The sequence below is a fragment of the Carassius gibelio genome, chromosome A17 (assembly GCF_023724105.1).
Source record: "Carassius gibelio isolate Cgi1373 ecotype wild population from Czech Republic chromosome A17, carGib1.2-hapl.c, whole genome shotgun sequence".
Lineage (NCBI taxonomy): Eukaryota > Metazoa > Chordata > Actinopteri > Cypriniformes > Cyprinidae > Carassius > Carassius gibelio.
The window spans coordinates 12,601,847-12,619,609 of NC_068387.1; the positions used below are offsets into that span (position 1 = coordinate 12,601,847).

Genomic DNA, 17,763 nt, shown 5'->3' on the forward strand with positions numbered 1-17,763 from the left:
ACAACATCGAGCACCGCCTCGGGAACAACATCGAGCACCGCCTCGGGAACTGCATCGGGCACCGCCTCGGGAACAACATCGAGCACCGCCTCGGGAACTGCATCGGGCACCGCCTCGGGAACAGCGTCGGGCACCGCCTCGGGAACAGCATCGGGCACCGCCTCGGGAACTGCATCGGGCACCGCCTCGGGAACAACATCGAGCACCGCCTCGGGAACCGCATCGAGCACCGCCTCGGGAACCGCATCGGGCACCGCCTCGGGAACCGCCTCGGGAACCGCCTCGGGCACCGCCTCGGGAACAACATCGAGCACCGCCTCGGGAACAGCATCGGGCACCGCCTCGGGAACAGCATCGGGCACCGCCTCGGGAACAGCATCGAGCACCGCCTCGGGAACTGCATCGGGCTCCGCCTCGGGAACAGCCTCGGGCATCGCCTCGGGAACTGCATCGGGCACCGCCTCGGGAACAACATCGAGCACCGCCTCGGGAACAGCATCGGGCCCCGCCTCGGGAACTGCATCGGGCCCCGCCTCGGGAACTGCATCGGGCCCCGCCTCGGGAACTGCATCGGGCCCCGCCTCGGGAACTGCATCGGGCACCGCCTCGGGAACTGCATCGGGCACCGCCTCGGGAACTGCATCGGGCACCGCCTCGGGAACTGCATCGGGCACCGCCTCGGGAACTGCATCGGGCACCGCCTCGGGAACTGCATCGGGCACCGCCTCGGGAACTGCATCGGGCACCGCCTCGGGAACTGCATCGGGCACCGCCTCGGGAACTGCATCGGGCACCGCCTCGGGAACTGCATCGGGCACCGCCTCGGGAACTGCATCGGGCACCGCCTCGGGAACTGCATCGGGCACCGCCTCGGGAACTGCATCGGGCACCGCCTCGGGAACTGCATCGGGCACCGCCTCGGGAACAGCCTCGGGCACCGCCTCGGGAACAGCCTCGGGCACCGCCTCGGGAACAGCATCGAGCACCGCCTCGGGAACTGCATCGGGCACCGCCTCGGGAACTGCATCGGGCACCGCCTCGGGAACAACATCGAGCACCGCCTCGGGAACAACATCGGCCACCGCCTCGGGAACTGCATCGGCCACCGCCTCGGGAACAGCATCGGGCACCGCCTCGGGAACTGCATCGGTCACCGCCTCGGGAACAGCATCGGGCACTGCCTCGGGAACTGCATCGGGCACCGCCTCGGGAACAGCATCGGGCACCGCCTCGGGAACTGCATCGGGCACCGCCTCGGGAACAGCATCGAGCACCGCCTCGGGAACAGCATCGGGCACCGCCTCGGGAACAGCATCGGGCACCGCCTCGGGAACAGCATCGGGCACCGCCTCGGAGACTGCATCGGGCACCGCCTCGGCCTCCGGAACATTAGCGGGCACCGCATCGGGAACAGCCTCGGCCACCGCCTCCGGAACAGCAGCGGGCACCACATCGGGAATGGCCTCATGGACGGCAGCCGCCCGCTCGGGAACGTTCTCCGGGTCCTGAGGAACAGTAGCTGCCTGTCTCCTCCTCCGCCCTCTACGATGGAGAGTCGGTGGCGTTGAGTCGGCCATCTTGTGCTGTGGTGCTGGGCTGGCGGCCATCCTGAGCTGTGGCGCTAGGCTGGCGGCCATCTTGGGCTGTGGGGCTGGGCTGGTGGCCATCTTGGGTTGTGGGGCTGAGCTGGCAGCCTTGTCTGGAAACTCTGGTGTGGTTGTTGCATTCCACTGAGCACGATGGTGCAGGTAATTGGTAAACCCCCAAAAGTCCAGGATCTCTAACCCCTTCATCTCCCATTGAGGTAAAGGATCATCCAGGCAATTATTAAACCAATCCTTTAGTGCTGCATCATTGTAACCTAACCCGACTGCCAAAGTCCAAAACAATTGCGCCAGGCCACCCACCTCCCTTCCCTCTTGATGAAGGGTGGTTAAGTTCCGGACTCTCCCCCTCCGTTCCTCCATGGTGGCTGGGGAACCGATCCGAAATCTCACACCGCTGGATCTAGGCATGATGGAGTCCTTCTGTCACGGTTGGGTTTGGGAAAACACAAAGAGAGGGTAGATCCAAATGCAGGTAAGGGTTTTTATTTAAACAGAGGGGTAACTACAAAAATAAACAGTCATGAGAGACAAACGTAACCAAAAGAGGGAACCGGATGAAACGGGGAACTCGGAAGAATGAGAAGGTAGAGGAAGTCTCGGGGGAACGAGAGCATGAGACACATAGGGTAAGGACTCCATGAAGACAACAGAGAAAGACAGCTCTATATAGGGAAACTAATGACAGAGTATTGTCAACACCTGTGCGATTCTAATTGGAGTGCAATTACTGTGAAGACACAACCAGACTAGCGGAATTAAAGTGCCTATGGTGAAGTGCCTAAGGGGAAGTGAGCTCATTAGGGAACACCCAGGAAAACAAAGACTGGCAGCGTGACAGCTTATGATTTATAGGTTAAAAACAGTAGTGGTAGGATTTTTAGCATTGAAGGGTGGTTGTGTACATACACTGCCACCACACATTTATGTACAACAAACCACTGTGTAAAAGTAAATTTTGCATAATAGGGTCCCTAAAATAAGGATGTTAAGGTTTTGGATTTGGTAAAAGAAGTCAAACTACAGAGGTCAGAACAATTGATCAGCTAAATGCTCATATCACAGGTGGGGCTTTTACCACACCTTATGTCACAACAACCTAAATCCCTGAACATTATTGTATTAGAATGATAATTGCACTTCTGTCCAACAGTGACGTCATGCTGGAAGTAGTACATGATGCACTGAGCTCTCAGGCTACACTGATTGAATTAGCAGCGCTCTCTCTCTCTCTGTTGGCGAGTGCAGGGGCAGGGGACAAATAGTGCAGGCTGCATGACAAATGTAATTACAGTTCTGCTGAGTCACTTTGTTTTGCCTCCAGATGAGTATCAGAAAGATCACTGAGGTCATGCTGGTTAAGTTGCATTATAGGCCAGGCGTTAAATTTATATGTGTATTTGCTTTTTTGGTGACAAACAGCTCACAGTAATTTTCATGGTACTTAAAACAGAGGTGAATGAAGGTTATTTTAAATTGGACTTTTATCCTTGGGCTTCGGAGAGGTTTTAGTTCTTGCCTTTGACCATATGCTGATTGTTATCACTGATCTCCATGACAAACCTCACCAAGAGGAAGGTAGGCTAATATAAAAACTGTGGATATAATATAAATTATACTGTGGTCTAAGACAGGGTTAAAAACATGTTTTAATTACTTAAAAAAAAAAAACATAATTTAACAATTTAAAAATAAATTAACTAAGTTTATAAAACTAAAATGTAACTAAAACTTATAGGAATATTTCATTTCCAAATTAAAATATACACTTTAAATGTACAAGGTTAACCAAGATGAAATATATATATATATATATTAGGGATGCACCGAAATTTCGGCCACCGAAAATGGCCTTTTTGGTTTTCGGCCGATAGACTTTTATCACCGAAACAACACGGCCGAAATGTTGTGATGACGCAAACAGAAAACGCGACCTGCAAGTGCACCTGCATAGCGCAGACCACGAGCTCCACGCGACATTCACTTAACACCAGTGAGAACATTCTCTCTCTTCGTATTCCTTTATTTGCAGCACTAAAACGTCTTCTAACAAAGAGATTAAGACGGACCACGAAGTGAAAACTAAGAAAAGTACAGTCTTATAGAGTCTGTTAGCACACGTCTCACTGAGATCTTGTCGGATCCTCTGCACTTCATCGCGAATGTGCTTGATCCGCGTTATAAAGACCATTACTTGGATGCGGAAATAAGGGAGCGCTCACGAGAAATGATCCAGGCCGCGCTGGATGCGGAGAACCCGCGTGGAGACGGAGAAGCGCCAAGCGCAGGAGACTGAGATCAGAGCGCAGAAAAGACTGGTCTCTGCTCCAGATAAGTGGCATGCACCCTCGGTGTCTGATATGTTCAGTGGAATTCTGCAAGAAAGTGCCTCAAATAATAATAATACGTTGGCTATTTTGTTCTTTAGGGTACTATATATACACACACATACATAATATCAGATTGTAGCCATATTTATGCTAGATTTTCTGCTAGATTTCTGCTTTAATTTGATAAAAATGTTTATTTATGCCCTGGCCCTATTTAAATACACTCTCTCAAATATTTCTCAAATGTCAGGCAGATGACAAGCTCAACTGCTCAACAGCTAGATGGTTAACTGTCTGAAGTCCCCATCCCCAGAAGTGATAACAGTCTTGCCAACTGGAGAAGTAATGCACTTTCTAGTCCTACATAGAAAAATTTCAAATGCACTTCACCTAAATGCACTTTGTTTTTATGAGAGAACTGTTCATTTTAAAACCTTTCTGCAGGCCAGTAGGCCTGTACATTATTATTAAATATACACATGAGTGGGATACATTTTTAGTTTGAATTTTATTTTATACTGTGCATTGTTGCAATGTGCTTAATAAATATTTGCATCATTTGTAATTATGTATTTTTATGTTTTTTTATTTTAAATAAGTTATGTAAATGTAATTATCTTTGAAACTTTAATATTAATTTATGCAATTGCAATGTCTTAATTTTAGTAAAGTTAGTACACGGTCATAGCAATAAATGCAATGGTACTAATAATTGGCATAATTTCTTTCGGTGTTTCGGTTTTCGGCCTTGGTTTTCTCTTTTTCGGTTTTCGGTTTCGGCCAAGAATTTTCATTTCGGTGCATCCCTAATATATATATATATATATGTATATATATATATATATATATATATATATATATATATATATATATATATATATATATTTTTTTTTTTTTTTTTTTTTTTTTTCAAATGTGTTCTGATGAAGAAGCAAACACATACACATCTTGGTTGGTGTGAGGGTGAGTAAACTATTTTTTTTTCACACATGACGCAGGTTGAATCATCCTCTAATGTTCCTTTTTATTTTAATTACTGATCAATACTTGATTTAGTCAATTTACTGAATCTTATTTAGCCACATGTGAGGACATTTTATAATGAGAGAAGATCAAGTGACTATATGCCTGCACATACAACGAGTATTATAGCTCTTTGCCTGTGCATCTTTTTGCATTCCTCCCTCCGCCTTTCTTGCTATGTCTAAAACACCACCCTCGTGGTTACTATAGCAATCCTCCACGACAACCTACACTTCCTTTTGTTATGATATGTAGAGATTTAATGCACAGGACAAAACCAGCAGGGCCATTATTGTTTTTTGCTTTGTTGTGGATTTAAACAAGCAAAAAATGCTTCAGGATATGCTTTGCACATTGCCTTCCCAAAGAGAGTTGCATTTGGTTTTTCAGAACAAGTCAGCTAAACTAAAAGGATTAGTTCACCCAAAAATGAAAATTACTCGCCCTCAGGCCGTCCAAAATGTTCATGACATTGTTTCTTCATCTGAACAGATTTGGATAAAATTTAGCATGACATCACTTGTTCACAGATGTATCCTCTGCAGTGAATGGGTGCCATCAGAATGAGAGTCCAAACAGCTTTTAAAAATGTGGTTTAGTCACATTGTTTCTGACTAAAATACTGTAAAAGTCATCTGTACATAATATTGCTTTCTCCGGTGAAAATGTCATCTCATCTGAATCAGGGGAGAAATATGCACAGATAAAGCAAGTAAAAACAGTTCTAAACAAATATATCATTTTGGTGTGAGAGAACAACAGGAGTTGACTTTTTTTACTAGAGGTAGCGTTATTATCGATTATGAAGTCGTATTTTGGCCAGGAGCGATAGTTTAAAGATAAAACATCTTAATGATGGACAGATTTTCACATCACAAGACATTAATTAATTGATTAGAGTAGTGTGGATTACTTATGGATTTTTATGATGCTTTTATCAGCTGTGTGGACCCTCATTCTGACGGCACCCATTCACTGCAGAAGATACATTGGTGAGTAAGTGATGTAATGCTAAATTTAATTAAAATTTGTATAGATGAACTTGTCCACATCATGGCCTGAGAGGGAGTACATTTTCAGCAACTATTTATTTTTGGATGAACTGTTCCTTTAAGTGAAGCCTGTGCAGATGGTTTCTGTGAAAGATACCAATATTACATTCACATTAGAGTTAATAGAAAACATGAGGTTTGAGAAGGCCAGTAATGGAAAAACCAATAACATATTACTTGCATATTCACCCTCTCTACTATAAATGCTATGATGTAAAGCACTCTTTATAAAGGTCCATCGTATTTGGACGTTGCTGCTTGTCATGGAGATTTGGTTTAATCAACAGCACAGTTCAAGAAGACATTGCTTATATCTTTCCATGAATCATTGTTGAGTTCACTTGTTCCACACACAGACACACACACATACACACACACACAGAGAGAGTGGATAATTTGTGAGTATACCTATCTTACACAGCAGAAGTTACAATAAGTCTGCAACAAATCCCCATAAAAAAAAAAAAGTCAAGGTTTGAAATGCTGAATGTGCAGATTCATCTTTATCACTTTAATCTATTTGAAATGCAGTTATTGGGGCGATTTCAACAGAAATGAAATGCACTAATGGCTGCTGTAACTTGGCAGTTTATGACTGATTATCAAAATTAAAAAATTCAGGCTGAAATCAGTTAGACATCATATGGTACTGTATTATAGAATGCACCTGACAGCTAAGAAATGTCATTTATTAAATATAAAATAGTGACAGGTAGGTATCATAAATTTCTCAGCAGTCATATGTGTTATATCCCATAATGTTAAACTACTGCTTCAATATCTGTTTGAGATTTGTGACATCATACTCAGTGAAATGAAGTTACACACTGCAACAACAATAATGCACTCCAGTATTTGAATCAGTCAGAGCCACATGCATTTCAAACAGAGAATCTTCTGTGATTAACACTGTTCTCTAGTCTCCATGGTTACCAGTATGCAGGGGCTGAATGTGGGCCGAAACTAATAACACGTCCACAGAGAATATCAGTGAGGAAAAAAATTTTCTGTACATGTAGTGTCTGTTTAGGCATTTTAATTAAAAAGGTGAACGGAATAAATGTAGGTCCTTATCTAAAACATTTTTTTTTTCTGTCAGTCACGGAAAGAGGGAAGAATAATGCACAATGTAAATAATCAAAAATTGTGAATAGTTAGGAAAGGTAAATAATTTAACCTTTATAATATTTGAAAGCAATTTCAAATGTTTATTTTACTAATAAATAAAAGGAGTAAAAACTGTTATTTGAGACTGAACTAAACTGAGATACTACAATAATTTTTATTAATAGTTTGAATGATTTAAATTTTTATTATTTCTGTTTTCCTTTTATTTTACTTAAAATATATAAAAAAAGATCAGTTAGTTTTTTTGTCTATACAGTTTTTATTACTTTTTTATTTCAGCTTTAGTTTCAGTGATTTTAGAACAAGTTAAACTGAATTAAAATGAGAAATGTTTCCTTTATGTATATACATTTCAGTTTATGTTTATTTCATTGTGCATTTTTTGTTTTGTTTTAGCTAACTATGATGACTCTGCTATTCCTACTAAAATATCTTATCTAGAAAAGTATTGCCATATTATAGACACATTATTATTATTATTATTATTATTTTATATTGCTTATATTATTTAATTTTTATTTATATAATATTCAGTTTTATTTTATACTGTTATATTGACATTTGGTCATTTAAACTAATTTTAATTCCCACATTCCACTCTGACAGCCCTAAAATTGTATTTATTAATTATAATTTTTTTTCTGAATATAATATAATATAATATAATATAATAAATGCATTAATTTAAATCAGAATCGAGACATTTGTGACTACAAGTTGTTCATTGTTGGTTGTATGCCTGTATGCTGTATAAACACACACACACACACAGTAGACAGTGATTACATTCTGCTTTGATAACAGTAGATTTTGAGAAATTGCCCAGGTGAAAATTATAGTCTACATTAGAATATATATATATATATATATATATATATATATACACACACATAATACAATAGCTGTCCTTCAGGAAAAGAAGTGTACGTTGCTTTCGTGAATAAGTGTGTGATATACATAAGCAGATGCACATGAAAGATGAAAGGCCATACAAACAACAAACCTACAGAAAGCAGCAGAGACTAAATTAGTGCCTTATTATCATAACATATTCATAGGTAGCTGCTCATCAATTCTATTTTAGGTGTTTTTAAGTATCTTGTCATGCACCTTCATTGTAAGCAATGTTGAGGTGGGAGTGAGAGTTAATCAAACCACACATCTACAGCATCAGCACTCTATGATTTCCATAAACACTGGATGAGGGGGATCATTTGAATAAAACATAGCTGTGAGTAAAGAGGAACAACTGACATTAGACAAGAGTAATGTCATGTTAGTGTGGCATAATCAAAACATTGCATCAATCCTTAACATGTTCTCATACACATCATGTTGATCATCAACAACACACGTCTTTAATTCACTCTAGACATTGATTGAGCAAGAAAATCAGTTCTGGGATGTAGCCTAATTCTATTATATTTTAAACATACAAAATATTATATTTTAGTTCATGTAATTGTTGGTATTTAAGTGCAAACAAACCCGTCATAAAAGCATTTCTGTGAATATGGGTTATGACAACAGGAATGGGTCAATGCTGTCCCCTTGTGGTCATGAGTTTAAATGATTCCTTGGTCCAATAAACCCGCCACATTTGGTTTCAGAAGTAAGGGTGCCCAAATGGGTGCCCTAAGCAGAACTGTACTGTTGTTGAAATCAAGCAGAACTCCAAATCTCTCTTTGACCTGAGTAAAAATTTCAAATCTCTCTTGAAGTGATGCCAAAGCAGAGTCCACAACACTGTTGAAAATTGTTAATGAGTCCAACAGCAACATCCGGTTGCATTGAACTAGACTGAAGCATCTTGTTCACCTGGTTAATATTTGTTAAGACCATACAAAAGTGCATATAAGAAACCTGAATGAAGCCACTTCTTCTGCCAGGGCTTGAGCCTCTACTTTGGCTACTGGATCATTCACAGTTTGCCTTGCCTCAATGAGAGCATTTCTTATTTCCTTCACTCGGTGTCTGACAGCTGTAATGCTTCCCATCTAACATCACTCCAAGACTTCAATGTGAGATGGACATGCTTCAACAAGATGTTCCGTCGTTGTGTAGATCCTGAAAAAAAATGTTTCTGCACATAACCAAAGTAGCCAACAGCATCCTTAGATGCCTTGGCTGAATCTGCTATCACAAGATTCATTGAATGTGCTCCACAAGGTACAAACAAAGCCAGAGAGAAGGATCAACTGGCAGAGTCCTCGAAGCGAACACCACATCAGTTTCTACTTCTTTATTGAGTGATGGTTCCTCTTTGCTCATGGAACTTTTGCCAGACTGAAGATTAAGAGTTGAGGCCACTGTCAGTGATTGTGCAGCTGCTGGGTCCCTCTGGAGCAGTGCTTGAGAGAACCGCTTCATCCTCTTTTGTAACAAATTTCAGCATTGATCCTGCATTAAATGAAGCAGAATATTTTAATCACTGAAAAAATACTGATGCACTTTTAAATAAACAATTATTGTTAGTTAATTTTTTTTATCTATTAAAACATAACATTAATAACAACAAAAAAGACCTCCTATTGCTTTGATTTTATTAATACTGTTGCCTGATTGAAAGCATTTAGAAATAACACAAAAGAAAATGAAGCAGTTTTACTACCATAAAACCATGGTTCATTTTTGTAAGGGTTGTGATGTCCACATATTTTTGTTGAAGAAATTATAGAGGCTTTAGCATTTTCTATAACTAAAAAGTGGCCAAAAATGAAAGATTAAGTGGATATTTGAATGAAATGTTTGGTCAATTATGAACAAGGATTTGATGTTATAAAAACAGCATTTGAAGTATAAAAACAGCCTTTGATGCCCTTGGCATGCATTTGTAATATTATTTTTTTTTTTAATGTTTTTGTTTGTAGTAAAACCATGCTTAATTTTGGCAAGGGAATATTGCCTTAGTGATAGTGAAATTGTTACAGACATTACAACACGTTATTAACGTTAATAGCCAAAAAAAGATTCAGAGGATTATGAACGTACCTGAAACTGATGCACGGGCTTGTTATTGGGCCTTTTTTTTTGTTTCTCGGTGCCGGACTGCTGATGTCTTTAACAATAATACAGAAAGGAAGGTTTTTTTTGTTTTGTTTAGTTTTTTGAGCCACTGGTATGGTGCCCCCCTGGGAGTTGGTGCACTACGCAGACTGCGTATTCTGCGTATAGGGAGCGGCGGTACTGAGCATACTGTATGCATAATAATAATAATTTTAACCCTCTCAGGCTCAAATTAAGTTTTAGTAACAAGTTTTTAGTACTCCAGATACATAAAATATGTATCTGGAGTAATAAGGTAGTTAGTTTTTAACTGTTGCAAATCAGCAACGCCTGGCTTGAGAGGGTTAAAAAGCACATTGAAAATGACTAGATTATAATATTTATGGTCAACTGTAACAACTTGAAAATAAATCAAACCTTTAAACAATTAAATTCTTTAAATTTAATATTAAAAATGCCCTGGACCTCACAGCCACGTTAAAGTCTTGTATAAGGAAACTACTAAAGCTAATACATTTCCCTCCAGTAAATATCACACAAACAATTACACAATAAGTTACAGTAAGTAACATATTGAATTAAACATAATTTGCGAAGTAAAATCATGAAATTGCATTTTCTTGGAAAACTTACTCCAATAATCTTTGTTTTATCAACTTGAGAAAATCATTTTTTACATTGTTTCACAAGAAAACTAGATATTAAATTGATGTACATTTAAATTAAAAAAGCAATACAATTTTAGGCAACAGAAGACAGTCATGTACCTCAGTCCTTTTTTTCTCTCTTTTCAGTACTTCCCAGATCTTTATGTCCGACAAGATGGAATCACAATCACAATCAGTCTTGTCCCCATGCTGTTGTTTGCTCACACATGAGCTAAATGTCTTGGCCAAGAATGCATGCTTATAAGTTTTATCCATACTGTGTACTGTTCAGTTATTTGGGCCAATGAGCACGAAGCTGCCACTCAGTGTATGCCCATCACATGGTGTGATAAGGGCACTAAATCCAGACTTGTCTGTCTTGTTGCAGGTCTAATAAACTGAACGGAAAGGAAATTCAATGATTTATACCATAATGCCTCCTTCTGTTTGAATGAGGAGGAAAAAAAACTGACAGTAAACTGACAGTTGAAGAAACATTACAGCTTTCTTTTGAAGTGCATTGATTTGGATCTTGAGGAGCATGGGACGGGCTGTAAGACTAGTTTAGAGATTAACACAGGACAGGTCAGACTGGTTTTATATAAGACGTTCCTCTTTAAAAGGTCCCACATTGACCATTCATGTAGAGTTGAATTCAGGTTTTAGGGAAGGTCATTTCTATAAAGAAGAGTATTTTTTCCCCAATATTTTATATTTCATTATTATTTTTTAATGTCTTGATATGTTCTTAAATATAAAATGTCATAGCTTTAGAAATAAATTGGTAAAAAAAATCAGTGATTTTTTTTTTATTTTTTATGTGCTCTAGAGATAAACATAAGAAAATTTGTGTTTGGTTTTATTTAAGTACTGTTCAGTAGACAAAAACACTTTTTACATATTAAAATATATTATTTGACATCTTAAAACAATTTGGTATTTTGCCTGGAAAAAAATGTGACATAAATTAGGTTAAAATTCAAAATAAATAATAATAATAATAATATTATAAAAAATATCACATATAGCTCAGAGTGTATATGTGCAATGCTGTAAATCTTATTCAATATTTATTTTTCATTTAGTTGCTTATATGTCCCTTAAAACCATCTATATCTATAACTGAAATTCAATAAATTCCATGCCATCATCCTTTTTTGATGTCATGGTAATTATTATTATTATTATTTTTTTCTTTTTGACAAATCACATTGCTAATCTAAAGACATTCAGATGTGATAATGTATGTACAGCAGACAGATTAAGTCTCAATCAGTCAAATTTATGCGACTAATTTGCTTTTTATGTAACTGAATACACATTTGCCTTTAAAAGTAATATGGATTTGCAGCATTTGCTTTGAATGACTGTTTCAGTGAAAGGTGTTTTAATCACTGAATTACAGTAGATGTCTTCCAGTAATACCCTGAACGCTGGCTTTTCCCCTTTGTCTGCAAGATCTGGCTCAGGTTCAACTGAAACTTGTTCGTTTTTCACAGGGAGTCGACTTGCCCCGAGTTTATCTGACACTGTGAAATCCTCTTGGATTGCAGTCACAACACAATTTCACACTTTACTCACTCAATGCACATCAGCCGGTCTTCTGCTCGGGCAGCTGTCTTGACCAAATGAGTGTCTGGGTTCAAATCTCTCTAAGAGCAAATACAAGCAATCTGGGATTGCCAGTAAGTTTGACTCAGATTTTGACATGTTGTGACTGATGACACACTTGTGAGGATAAGTTGTGCCAAACCATGCCCTGGATAATTACTGAAACTGTGTCATTTTAATAAAGCAGGAGGCAAAATAGGGGAAGTCGTGGCCTAATGGTTAGAGGGTTGGACTCCCAATCAAAGGGTTGTGAGTTCTAGTCTCGGGCCGGACGGAATTGTGGGTGGGGGGAGTGCATGTACAGTTCTCTCTCCACCTTCAATATCACGACTTAGGTGCCCTTGAGCAAGGCATCGAACCCCCAACTGCTCCCCGGGCGCCGCAGCATAAATGGCTGCCCACTGCTCCGGGTGTGTGCTCACAGTGTGTGTGTGTGTGTGTTCACTGCTCTGTGTGTGTGCATTTCGGACGGGTTAAATGCAGAGCACAAATTCTGAGTATGGGTCACCATACTTGGCTGAATGTCACTTCACTTGTTGTTTAAAATGAGATGATGAGGTGGTTTAAAGTTTATAGTTAAGGTGACTCAAGCTGTAACACTCACAAAGCCCTTCCCTTTGCAAGAAAATCTTAAATTAGGTTCTTCTTTAGTGTATCAGTCTGACACAAACAGGACAGATTTATGTGTAAAACTATTTTTTATTTCTATTCACAAGTAAATAGTCCTAAACAACTGAATCTAAGAGTGTTTTTTGAATGATTCACACTTTAATTTGTATCATGAATAAGGGCTATTGTTGGGAAGAAACTATATGGACATATTATGGAAGTAAGTTTCCCCAGAGTAGTCTTTTTGTGTCAAGATATTAAAGTTCCAATCTCCAACTGATGCTCTACAATGATCTCCAAAACTGAGCCACTTTTCAGGATAAAAGGGAAATCAATGTCTTAGAATTAGTGACGTGACATTCAGCCAAGTATGGTGACCCATACTCAGAATTCATGCTCTGTATTTAACCCATCTGAAGTGCACACTCAAAGCACTGAACACACACACACACACACCGTGAACACACACCCGGACCAGTTGGGGGTTCGATGCCTTGCTCAAGGGCACCTAAGTCGTGGTATTGCCGGCCCGAGACTCGAACCCACAACCTTAGGGTTAGGAGTCAAACTGAATAACAATAAAATCTAGTTATTATAGATCTAATTTTGTGTCCCAAAAATATCTGGACACTTAACATTTATTTAAAATGAATTTTCATTATATATTCGGATATATTAATTAGATCAAAAGTGACAGCAAACATTTCTATTTCAAATAAATGCTGTTCTCTACTACTTATGGCGTCTGCCCTTTTATTATGATGATAAATGCACGGTTAGCAGCTTTCTTCCAGGCTTTTTATAAAAATGTGTTTTCTTTTAGTACCTCATTGCCAGATCTTCACAATATGACACTACCACGGGAGGCAGAGTATTGTAACGGGAGACAGATGTGTGAACAGGGCTGTTTTGTGGTTCTGAGACTGAGTTGGCGGTAATAAGTTCAGTGTAATGGCTTTGGCATGGACTCAAGTGAAACCTGCCTGTTCTTACCTGCCCTGAGAGTGAATTTTACTGCAACTCTATCACACATACATACTATATCTGTCTGCATATCTGACAGCTTGCAACAAGTTTGTTTTTCTTTTGCAATACCTGTATTTCTCTCATTTTGCACTCTCGACCACAGTATTCAATTCAATTCAATTTTATTTGTATAGCACTTTGACGATACAAATTCAAAGCATCTTCACAGACAATTTTTATTTCCATAATATTTAGGAATAGCTTATCAGTGGTGACTCAGTTTATGTACATATGGCAGAAATGTATGGAAAAATATATTAAAGAAGAAATCAAACCACTCTCCTATTAGACACTGGACATATATACTTGGCAGTGGCACCACTGCTCGGTAAGTCCTGTATGGTCAACGGCTCGCAACCCTCCCTCCCTCCCCATTATAAGCATGAGCATATTACCATGCACCTTCTGGTTATCGTCTTCTTTTTTTCAGATCACTAAGGCTTTCTCACTGCTGAGAGACACTCATCTTCATAACCAGGCTACAGGATAGACGTCCCACTGCCACATCTACATGATTATCACTGTTTGCTTTAAAGACATTATTACAATTCTTAATTGTCATGTATTTCTAAACTCATGGTTCCGGGGGGATAATGTCAAAGTTCTTGTATGTTCAGTTATTCTGGGAGCAAGAACCCCCATAAGGAACCATACTGCCAAAGATAAATTGTGTTCGATAAACTCAAGTAAACTAGCCAAAGTGGTTCCTGCCTGAAATAGAAACTATATGTAGCTGCTGTTCCAACCAAGTAAAATGTATATGTTTAAACCAAGCTAAAAAAAGAATAATGTGCATTTGATCAGCAGTCCAGGATTATGAGATGCATTATTTGAATGCTGCCTTGGCCAAAGAGATGTCTCTTTAATCTAGATTTAAACAGAGAGAGTGTATCTGAACCCCGAACATTATCAGGAAGGCTATTCCAGAGTTTGGGAGCCAAATGTGGAAATGCTATACCTCCTTTTAATGGACTACCAAAAGTCCAGCGTTTTGTGACCTTAGGAACCGTGATGGATTGTAGCATGGTAAAATACTAATTAGGTACGCAGGAGCTAGACCATTAAGGGCCTTACATGTAAGTAATAATATTTGTAACTGATACAGAACTTAATAGGTAGCCAGTGCAGAGACTGTAAAATTGGGGTAATATGATCATATTTTCTTGACCTGGTAAGGACTCTAGCTGCTGCATTTTGGACTACCTGTAGCTTGCTTATTGACGAAGCAGGACAACCAACTAGAAGTGTGTTACAATAGTCCAGTCTAGAGGTCATGAATGCATGAACTAGCTTCTCTGCATCAGAAACAGGTAACATGTTTCGTAGCTTGACAATGTTTCTAAGATGGAAGAATGCTGTTTTTGTAACATGGGAAATATATTATTATCAAAGGACAAGATGCTGTCTAATATAACTCCCAGTTTTTTTTTTATTGTAGAGGGAGTAACATTACATCCTATTCCGTATAGTTGCAAATTGTAATCTACGAGATTGTGTGTACTGTTTTTATGTCCAATAAGTCATATCTCTGTCTTATCCAAATTTAATAAGATAAAATTATTAGTCATCCAATCTTTTAAATCTTTAATACACTCTGTTAGCTTAGATAATATAGAAGTTTCATCTGGTCTTTTTGAGATATATTGTTGAGTATTATCAGCATAACAATGAAAACTTATCCCGAATTTTCTAATAATATTACCAAGGGGCAACATGTATATTGAACATAGCAGAGGACCTAGGACAGATCCATGTGGCACTCTATATTTTACTGGTGATAAATGAGATGACTCCCCATTTAAATAAACAAAATGGTAGCGATCGGACAGGCAGGATCTAAACCATCTTAGAGCCTGCCCTTGAATACCTGTATAGTTTTGTAATCTATCTATGAGTATGTCATGATCTATGGTGTCAAACGCGGCACTAAGATCAAGTAAAACTAGCAATGAGATGCAGCCTTTGTCTGATGCAAGAAGCAAGTCATTTGTAATTTTAACATTTGTCATTCTTCTGCGCTATGGTGGGGCCTAAAACCTGACTGAAATTCTTCATACAGATAATTTTTTTGCAGGGAGCACAATTGAGCAGACACCAATTTTCAAAAATATGAGACATAAATGGAAGATTTGAAATGGGTCTGTAATTTGCCAGTTCACTAGGATCTAGTTGTGGTTTCTTAATAAGAGGCTTAATAACTGCCAACTTGAATGCTTTTGGGACGTGACCTAAAGATAACGATGAGTTAATAATGTTGAGAAGCCGTTCTTCTGCTACAGGTAACAACTCTTTCAGTAATTTAGTGGGTACAGGATATAAAAAACATGTTTTATTCTGGGATATTAAAAGTCTTAATGCTGCTGTGGTTGCATCATGGTCTGCAGAAATCCTGTATAACCTGAAGTGAAAATGTCTGACAGAGTTTTGAAGCGCAGAATGTGGAGGATTGAATTTGAAATCGAAAATCTCTGCAGTTGAAAACTTGCCTGAGCTGTAAAAGAAGCCTAACCGGGTATGGCGGAGAAGCATGTTTAACCTCAGTAAGTCAGTTTGAGGTTGTTTTACAGGTCCTAATCTCAGTTCTTTACAATGTAAACCACCCTTTATAACGGCAACATTCACAGCAGTTCAACTCTAATGAAGGTTTAAATGCAGTTGTCTCAGGAGGAAAGTGCAAGGTGTGACATAAGCATGTGTTAACTTGCTCGTTTAAAGTTCTCATCGTATCAAGCTCCTGTCCCTGTATCTTTGAGCATCAGGTGTCATCTTATGAAGTCTTTGCAGTGTCAAAAGCAGTGGCGTATAGTAAACAAAGAAAGAAAATGCTACTTGACCTCTTGATGATCTGAGATCATTTCTTAGCATGGCTCATGAAATCTGCTCTTCTCATTTTGCACTCGTTATATTTAATGGCTTGGATGAAGCATATAGATTTATCTGGTTTTTGCTATGGACCGTGTGCAGTGGTGTGAGTGCATGCTAGTATACTGTGACTATCCATAGGGTGTGTCTGTGTGTGTCATGCCTCTATGTATTATGACCTTAAAACAAATGTGAGAGGTATAATCTGCCATGCAACATTATTTTATACTGCAGCTGTTTCCATTACAATTCTGGAGTCTAAGAAAAACTGCCTTTCCATTCAAATTAATGAGTTCAGGTACTAAAACACCTTAGTCAAGTATTACTCTAAATCAATATCATTTGTGAAAAAAAAAAAGTAAAGTAAACCTTAGTTTAGCATCTAATATACATTCAAATTAAAACACACATGATTCTGATTCTGAAAATCTATTATTTCCTTAAGTATACTTATTTTTCAAAAGGGGTAAAATCATCCTGAATCTAAATCAAACTGAATGATAATTTAAATCTAGCAACATTTAAAATGAGGCTAAATGTGAAGCTTTATTGCAGGCACCACAAATGCTGTCAGTGTCTCTGGTGAAAGTGGCATTATACCAGTTTAAACTCTTAAAAGTAAGTTTAAGAGTCTTTGTTTGAGTGCTGGAACTAAATGGAATGCTGCAAGTTTTGTTCATCAGCATTCCTTCACAGTTCCTGTTTATGAAACCAGTAAACAACAAACCTGAGTGTGTCCCAGTATATTTACTGTGAACACTCACGGTAGACAAAGCAAGATCAGGACAAATCTGCGTTCAAACGTTTTCAACATCAACTCTAACTTTGTGTCTACTTTTATTCCTCCTAAGGGACCGACTGAGTA

At 39.1% G+C, this 17,763-nt stretch overlaps 1 long non-coding RNA gene across 1 annotated transcript; it reads right to left on the bottom strand.

Moving 5' to 3' along the window:
• Positions 1 to 8,800: 8,800 nt before the first annotated feature.
• On the bottom strand, positions 8,801 to 11,238 carry LOC128031763 (uncharacterized). Its single transcript, XR_008188167.1, has 3 exons — positions 10,911 to 11,238; positions 10,129 to 10,195; positions 8,801 to 9,537 (listed from the first exon to the last, which is right to left on the bottom strand). It is a non-coding gene; the product is annotated as an uncharacterized LOC128031763 (long non-coding RNA).
• Positions 11,239 to 17,763: the final 6,525 nt, after the last annotated feature.